Consider the following 8,128-nt stretch of genomic DNA (forward strand, 5'->3'; position numbering starts at 1 on the left):
CCTTGTTGAGGTTGGTGAAGTCGACGCACATGCGTTCCTTTCCCCCGTTCTTTGGCACGACAACCGGGTTAGCCAGCCAACCTGGGTAGCGGACCTCGCGAATGACCCCTGCCGCCTCCAGCTTGCGGGTATCTTGGACGATGAGAGCCTGCTTCTCAGTGGACTGCCGTCTTGCTTTCTGCTTCACGGGGCGCACGTTGGGGCATACGTTAAGGTGATGCTCGATTATGCCCCTCGGAACCCCTGCCAGCTGATCAGGTTCCCACGCGAACACCTTCTTGTTCGTGCGTAGGAACTTTACCAAGGCCTCCTCCTGCTCGGGCTCAAGGTTGGCGCCTATGGTGAAGGTGGCATTAGTGGATCCATCCTCGGTGACCAGTATCTGCTTGGTTTCCGCCTTGTCTTGGATGAATAGCTGCTTCTTCTTGGCCGATGCAGCCCTCTTGGGCTCAGGGGCGTCTGAGCCGGCGGGCTGTGCCACTGCTTCAGTATTGAAAACGAGCTTGAGCGCTCGCAACGCATCCCCGGTGTCTCCGGGTATGGTGAGGACGCCGCTGCTCCCGGGCATCCTCATGAGGTTGTACGCCGGGTGAGTTGCGGCCATGAATCGGGCTAGCCCCGGGTAGCCGAGGATGGCATTGTATGAGAGGCCGATGGGGGCGATGTCGAAGTTGATTAGCTCCGTGCGGAAGTTGTCGTAGGTGCCGAAGGTTACCGGAAGATCGATCTGCCCCAAGGAGACGGTGGAACCGCCTCCGACACCCAAGAAGGGCCTGCTGGGTTGAAGCCGCTCTGGCGGTACATGGAGGAGGCTGAAGGCTTCCACCGAGAGCACGCTGAGGCCAGCTCCGCCGTCGATGAGGGTCCTGGTGACGGCCACCTGGCAGATGGTGGGGGTGCACAACATCGGGAGTGCTCCCGAGCAGGCTGAGTTGGAGGGGTGATCATCTGAGCTGAAGGACAGATCAACCTCAGGCACCGCCCAGCCCGGAGGGGTACCACGCTGCGCGGAAGCGGCGCCGATCTGGCGGACGAATGGCTTGATGTGGCGGCCTGAAGGTGGCACATGCGAACCACCCAGGAGAGCGGCGACGACCGGGGGCGCCGGTGCAGCGTACTGGGCAAGGAAAAGGCCACGCAGCCCCCCCAAGAGGCCACGGAGGCCGTGGGCAGGTGGAGCAGCCACATGCGCGTGACACCGACGAGGGCCATGGGAAACCAGTTAGCCATGACCCTGTCGTCGCCCCCGGCCTCGAGGACGGCCTCCTCGTATGCCAGCAAGAAGGCCAGCGGATCGGTCATGCCGTTGTAGCGTGGTGGCATCTCCGGCTTGAACTTGTTCGGCCACCGCACCTACCGCAGGGCGGGGGCCAAGGCTCGGAGCCCCCTGGCCCTTGCGCTGGCGCTGATGACCGGAGCGGGCGGCGCGTTTCCCATCATGAGGGCGAGTCGCGGTGTTGGCAGAGAGCAGGTCGGTGGAAGGGAAAGCTCCGGCGCCCCCCTACCTGGCGCGCCAAATGTCGGATTTCGGGTTCCGGCAGACCCTCTAGGTTCGAACTCTGGGGTGCACGCGGAGATCGCACCTCCTACCTACCTATGTCTCGTCGCCTCGCAAGGATCTAAACCACGCGAAGAACAACACAGGGGAAACGAGGTTTATACTAGTTCGGGCCACCATTGTGGTGTAATACCCTACTCTAGTTTGTGGTGTGGTGGATTGCCTCAGGGGCTGATGATGAACAATACAAGGAAGAACTGCCTCGCGAGGGGTGTTCTTGCATTGGTGGTTCTGGCTAGGGTTCAATTGCTCGATCCCCTGCCTTGAGAGTGGCTAGTCCTATTTATAGAGCGAGGCCCTGGGCCTCTTCCCAAATATTGAGCCGGAAGGGCGCCAACAATTGGCCATTTTGAAGGGGAACATCTAGTACACTTATCCTGACTAAAGTCGGTCCTCGCCTGCCAAAGACTCTGGCGGTGATGCCGGCTTGGGCTCCATGATGACCTCCTTCCTGCTGTTCTGCTGGTCTTAGTCTTTGAGGGAGTCCCGGACTAGGGGGTGTCCGGATAGCCGAACTATCATCATCAGCCGGACTCCAAGACTATGAAGATACAAGATTGAAGACTTCGTCCCGTGTCCGGATGGGACTTCCCTTGGCGTGGAAGGCAAGCTTGGCGATACGGATATGTAGATCTCCTACCTTTGTAACCGACTCTGTGTAACCCTAGCCCTCTCTGGTGTCTATATAAACCGGATGGCTTTAGTCCATAGGACAGACAACAATCATACCATAGGCTAGCTTCTAGGGTTTAGCCTCCTTGATCTCGTGGTAGATCTACTCTTGTAACCCACATCATCAATATTAATCAAGCAGGACGTAGGGTTTTACCTCCATCAAGAGGGCCCGAACCTGGGTAAAAACATCGTGTCCCTCGTCTCCTGTTACCATCCGCCTAGACGCACAGTTCGGGACCCCCTACCCGAGATCCGCCGGTTTTGACACCGACATTGGTGCTTTCATTGAGAGTTCCTCTGTGTCGTCGCGATCAGGAAGGATGCCTTCTCCCATCTTTAAAGACGGTACCGTCGTCAAGAGAGCTTTGGCCGTCGGCCAATCTGTCCGGCTAGGTGGTTTTCTTATGACTGCCTGTTCGGCCACCGCTCCGACGATGACCTCTCAGGTCATCAAAAGCGATCTTCGTGTCAGCCCGGAATTCGCCGAGCAGTTAGATCCGATTGAGCTCTCCTCTGTAAGCGAGCTCTTGGATCGCATCGCCGCCCTGGGAGTCGCCATAGACTATGATCAGATTGGGCTTAAACCCGATCTGAGAGAGATTAAGTCTCCTCAGGCCACCCACCACGTTGTCGTGGTAGAGGGACAATGCGGCAACCCTTCTTCTACGTTGAAAACCAACTATGTCCGGATTCCCGATCCCTCCAAGCCGGATCCCCGTGAAGGGACGGACGCTAATCAAATACTGAACTTAGAGTCAGGCATCGGACTAGATTCGTTGGAAAGCATCCAGCAAGTCAAGCTTCCAAATCCGGAAACTTCTTGGCCTTTGAGCCTCAGATTGGGCGGGGTTCCGAACTTGATTCCACCCGCCCACCCAAACATAAGCGATCTATCTCGAATACGGCAAGAACCCGATGAAACAGTACATCATTACTGGGCCAGATTCCTTCTGGTTATGAACATGATAAAGGACTGCTGCGAAGAGAGCGCGATTTCAATTTTCTGCAAAAATTGCACGGACAAGGGAATCATGAACGCCATAAGTCGTCGCGAAGTTACACGCTTCATCGACCTAGCGACTATCATACAAAAATACTGTGCGGTAGAGAGTGCCAGGAACACTGAAACTAGGTTTTGGGACAGTCCGGCCTTGACCACAACCCTAGTCCGAAGTAAAAGGGTGCGCCATACTCAAGCACCTGGGTTAAAAACCAAAAAGCAAAGACCCCCTAAAGGGCATGGAACCGTACTGGAGGGCTGGCTCAACGGACCCTGCCAAATCCACAGTACGGAGGGCGCCACTCCAACACACAGCCTTCGAGCATGTTGGATACTACGGCAGGTGGCCAAAAGTGGCGAAGGCTTTTTAGCCCCGGGCAAACAGCCCAGCAGTACCGGTACGGTATTAACAGTCTTCGAGACTTTCGCTTCAAATAACATGGGAAAACGAACAATCCGCGGCCTCGCCGAAGTCTACCAAGTAGCAACAGCAAATCCATGGAGTAACACGGCTATCACCTTCAACGCCAGCGACGAACCTAAATTCCGAACAGCTAGAGCACCAGCCGCATTGGTCCTCAGTCCGATAGTGGACGGCTTTCGCCTTACCAAGGTACTCATGGATGGCGGCAGCGGATTAAACCTCATCTAGGAGGAAACCCTTCAAAAAATGGATATTGACTGGAGCCGCATCAAGCGAAGCAGCACAACCTTCAGAGGGATAATCCCTAGTCAAGAAGTACGCTGCACAGGAAAAATCACACTAGATGTAGTGTTCGGCTCACCGGACAATTACAGGTCCGAGGAGGTCACATTCCATGTGGCTCCATTCGGCAACGGATATCACGCTTTGTTAGGGCGAGAGGCATTCACAATCTTCCAAGCTATACCCTACTACGGGTACATGAAGCTCAAAATGCCCGGACCCAATGGGATAATCACTCTTGCCAGCGAGCCAGATACAGCACTCTACGCTGAAAATAAGACAGCCGCACTGGCCCTAGAGGCATTGTCCGAAGCCCTAGTGGTAGAGGAACTAACTACGTTGCGCTCTACGGTGGATAGGGACGATGTGATACTCGATAAGAGGTCCAAGTCCACCTCTTTTAAACTAGCAGACGAAATAGTCAAATTTCAGGTCCATCCAACGGACCCCACAAAGACGGCCTCCATTGGGGCACAATTAAGTCCTGATGTCGAAGCCGCACTACGAGAATTCCTTCGAGAAAATTGGGACATTTTTGTCTGGCACCCTTCAGACATGCCAGGAATCCCATGCAGGCTGGCAGAGCACAGCCTAAACATCCTAAAAGGATTCAAGCCGGTCAAACAAGCTCTTCGGCGATTTTCCGAACCCAAAAGACAGGCAATGGGAGAAGAGCTAGCCAAACTCTTAGAAGCCGGATTCATCAGAGATATAAAACATCCGGACTGGCTAGCCAATCTAGTAATGGTACCAAAAAAGGACAAATCCTGGCGCCTCTGCGTCGATTTTAAAGACCTTAACAAGGCCTGTCCAAAGAACCCTTTCCCCCTCCCTCGCATCGACCAAATCATCGATGCTACCGCAGGGCACGTTTCATTGTGCTTCCTCGACGCATACTCCGGATACCATCAAATCCAGATGGCGGAGAAAGACCAGGCCACAACGGCATTCATTACTCCATATGGGCCATTCTGCTTCAACACAATGCCCTTCGGACTCAAAAACGCCGGCACAACATATCAGCGCATGATTCAAACATGTTTGGCTACCCAGATAGGCAAAATAGTAGAGGCATACGTAGACGATGTGGTCGTCAAGACCAAACACGTTGAAACTCTGGTAGAAGACTTGAGGGTGACATTCGACAACCTCCGAGCATATGACATTAAGCTCAATTCGGAAAAATGCGTCTTCGGCATACCAGCCGGAAAGCTCTTGGGCTTCATCGTATCCGGTAGAGGAATTGAAGCAAACCCGGCCAAAATCCGAGCTCTGTCACAATTGGATATTCCAAAAGACCTCAAGCAAATACAAAAACTAACCAGATGCGTAGCGGCCTTAAGCCGCTTCATCTCCCGTTTGGGAGAAAAGGCTCTGCCCCTCTACCGCCTCCTCCGGCGCATCGAACATTTCGAATGGACGGATGCTGCCACAGTCGGACTCGAAGAAATAAAGGCCATATTGGCAACAAATCCGGTCCTGGCCGCGCCCAACCTGGGCGAACCTATGTTATTATATATCGCAGCAACACATCAAGTTGTCAACGCGGTACTCGTCGTCGAGCAGAGACAGAAGGGCACCGATTCCCTCTTCAAAAACCAGTGTACTACGTATCCACTGTTCTAACTCCATGCAAGTCCCGGTACCCACATTATCAAAAGATAGCATATGCGGTGTTCATGGCATCCCGGAAGCTGCGACACTACTTTATGGAGTGTTCCATAACGGTGGCCTCCGAAGTACCCCTCAACGATATTATAAACAATCGCGACGCAACGGGCAGGATTGCAAAATGGGCTATTGAGCTCTTACCATTTGACATACACTATAAACCACGGCGAGCTATAAAATCGCAGGTTCTGGCCGACTTCGTCGCTGAATGGACCGAAGCCGAACTCCCTAAAGAGTACGGCGCATACTCCAATTGGATCATGCATTTCGACGGATCCAAAATGTTGGCTGGCTTGGGAGCTGGCGTCGTCCTGACGTCCCCAACTGGAGACACAATCCAATACGTACTTCAAATAATGTACATGGACTCCAATAACGCAGCCGAATACGAGGCCCTTCTACATGGCCTCCGGATGGCAATCTCCATGGGCATTCAACGCCTAGAGTTGCGCGGGGATTCAAACCTCGCAATATCCCAAGTAAATGGAGACTTTGATGCCAAAGATCCAAAAATGGCAGCTTACTACAACGCCTCCTAAAAATGTCAGCTCGGTTCGAAGGACTCGAATTCCACCATGTAGCTCAGGATAATAACCAGGCAGCAGATGTGTTAGCACGCATCGGCGCAAAACGAGACACCGTCCCTCCAAACATCTTCCTGGAACGGCTCTTCAAGCCATCCGTGTTATGGGAAGAGGAGTCCGGAAATCACAATCCGGAGCCAGCTGCATCACCGAACTCAGACCATTCTGACACAATCGGCGGCTCAGCCGATGAAATAACACCTTCAGCTCACGAAATAATGGCAGTAATTGCCCCGTGGACAGAACCATTCCTAGCCTACTTAATTTGGCAGGAACTTCCTGAAGACCAAAATGAGGCCCGCTGCATAGTTCGGTGATCTAAAGCCTACAAGGTCCATGAAGGAGAACTTTATAAGAAAAGCACAACCGGTGTCCTTCAAAGGTGTATCTCCGAAGAGGAGGGGCGGAATCTCCTGGCTGAAATTCACGCCGGACTCGGCGGGCACCACGCTGCAGCCCGGGTACTCGTAGGCAAGGCCTTCCGTACATGATTTTATTGGCCAATAGCCCGGGCGGATGCTCAAGACTTAGTCCAACGATGCGTCGGTTGCCAGCTCTTTGCTAATCAGAGCCACATGCCTCCCACCGCCCTCAAAACTATACCCATTACCTGGCCGTTCGCGGTCTGGGGGCTTGACATGGTTGGACCCCTTAAAGGGGGAACCCACAAGCACAAATACTTATTGGTCATGGTGGACAAATTCACCAAATGGATTGAGGCCAAGCCGGTTAAAACGGCAGAATCCGGACCGGTGATAGACTTCCTATCCGGGGTAGTACACCGTTTTGGCATCCCCCACAGCATCATCACTGATAACGGCACGAACTTCACTGCCGACGAGGTTAAACTGGTGCAAAAACATGGGCATCAAGCTCGATTACGCTTCAGTCTATCACCCCCAAACTAACGGTCAAGTCGAGCGAGCAAATGGTCTAATCATGAGCGGCATCAAACCCAGACTAGTGCGGTCCCTCAAGGAATCTAACACGCACTGGGTAGAGGAGCTCGACTCCGTACTCTGGGGGCTGCGGACCACGCCAAACCGAACTACTGGATTCACACCATTTTTCATGGTGTACAGCGCAGAGGCAGTTCTGCCTTGCGATATAATTCATGACTCACCTCGTGTGCGCATGTACGAAGAAAGAGAAGCCGAGTTGGATCGGCAGGACAGTTTGTACGCCTTAGAGGAGGAGTGGGACGTGGCAAAGGCTCGTTCCGCATTCTATCAGCAACAGGCTCGAAGATATCAAAGCAGAGAAGTACGGGCCAAAACTTACAATGTCGGCGAACTCGTTCTACGCCTGCCGGACAAGAAAAAGGACAAACTTAAGCCCAAGTGGGAAGGTCCCTTCATCATCGACCAAGTCCTGACCGGCGGAGCATACCGTCTACGTAAAGCATCTGACAACCGACTCGAGCCGAACCCATGGAACGCAGCCCGTCTTCGAAGATTCTACGCCTAAACACCGGACTCAGAGTTCGTCTCACTCCCCCGTCCACCTTTTTATATTTTTTACTGTCTCTTGTCCCCTCCTTCTTCCCACTTTTTTTTCATTACCTTTTATAGGCTGATTTGCGCTTTGTTCGCACACACTTGATGTGCTCCTAGCACTCACTATACCTGGGGGCTTCTTTACCATAAGCTTATTTATATGGGCTTCACGCCCAATACATGTGTCATACTTCCGCATGTACCTTTTATTCACCATTATATGCATCAATATGACTTAAGTTTTGGCCAAGCTGGGTTGCCTGGCTCCTGTGCTTACCCCTACGTTCTCGATTGTTCGGCTAGGAGGTAAAGGGAGCACCTCTGCGATTGTTACTGCCGGGTCAGCCGGATGTGTACCTCAGACTGGGTGAAGCCGAAAGCTAGCGTTCTTAAGAGAATATTCGGTCGGTGACTTGAAAGATGATTTATTACTTACTT

Source organism: Triticum dicoccoides, chromosome 3B (genome assembly GCF_002162155.2).
Source record: "Triticum dicoccoides isolate Atlit2015 ecotype Zavitan chromosome 3B, WEW_v2.0, whole genome shotgun sequence".
In the NCBI taxonomy this organism is placed as follows: Eukaryota; Viridiplantae; Streptophyta; class Magnoliopsida; order Poales; family Poaceae; genus Triticum; species Triticum dicoccoides.